Source organism: Prunus dulcis, unplaced genomic scaffold (genome assembly GCF_902201215.1).
Source record: "Prunus dulcis unplaced genomic scaffold, ALMONDv2, whole genome shotgun sequence".
Lineage (NCBI taxonomy): Eukaryota > Viridiplantae > Streptophyta > Magnoliopsida > Rosales > Rosaceae > Prunus > Prunus dulcis.
The window spans coordinates 10,174-11,449 of record NW_023010513.1 but is presented as its reverse complement, the minus strand read 5'-3'; positions in this window follow the sequence as shown (position 1 = coordinate 11,449).

Here is a 1,276-nt window from a genome sequence, read left to right as displayed (position 1 = left end):
TAATAATTCCATAACCTTGTCACAAACGCACTCACAAAAGGTTTTCCACAAACCTTGTCCTAACATATAATAAATAAAGGCAACATTGCATATGATGCAACCATGTCCAAATCTGATACATGATCAAAAAAAAATGGACATGGCAGCAACATATGACTGAAGTAGATGGGCTCTTTGCATCTTGTGTTTTCGTAATTAAAGACATCAAAATATTAAGGTTTAAATCTTCCATAGTAGTTAGCATCAAAATAGCTTTGAAGCAGAGTGTAACGAAAAGTCCAATTCCACTGATTTGCCTCTGCTCAAACACGAGAACCAAAATGGTTACTTCCCTTGCTGAGTATATTTGGTGACGTCGGAAACGGTAATAGATGACCAATCAAACCCGGGTACGACGAGTTTTGCATAGGATCGGAAGTAGTCGAATCCAGCTTGCATCACACGCTTCTTTGACTCCACTGCATTAGATGAGTTCTTGTATTTTTGAACAGCTACACTCCAAAGTCGTTTGTGTCTACGCTTCATGCGCTGCAACTTCGCCCTATCCAGATTGGCCTGCCTTTTGTCATCTTCAATTTGGCCTTCAACAAATTCCAAACGTGCCCTTGCCCTTTGGATTTCATCACCAAGTTGAAGATGCCTCTCCTTCCAAAAAGCAACAACTCTTTCAGACTCAAAACTTCCAACAAAATGGTCATTCTGTCTAGGAATGTGACATTGCTTGTCTGGTGACTCACTTGCGTGTCTAAGGCGGTCTTTGTTTGGAGGGGTGTTTATTATGCTCACATCAAACTTGGTTAGTAAATCCATTCTTTGGGGGGGAATGAGTTTGTTTGCTTGAGAGAGTATCAGTAGATGGAGACAGATTCGGTGGAGGAGTGAGTTTTGTGTGGAAGGAGAATTTATATGAAAGGGGTGATAGTAATACCAAGAAAAGGGTTCCCGCCAAAAAATATTTGGTTGACAATGTATAAATTAATTTTTGGTCTGATACAATCTAAGTTTAATCCTAACTAGTTTGGTTGAGTTAACTAAGTAGATGTCACTTCCATTGAGTTTCTTTCAACCACTATCAATGGTGTAAGGAGAGTGTGAGGTTGACATGCTTGAAAAGCAAAACCTGACACCTCTTTTTTTTTAAATTGAAAAAAAGTACATATGTTGACTACACACAAGCTTTGGTATGTTGGTCTATAAACCTATGTTCCCTTTCTCAAACGAAATTGCATATGCAATCCTCATCCTCCCAAAACAAAGAGGATTATTCAAGCATGTC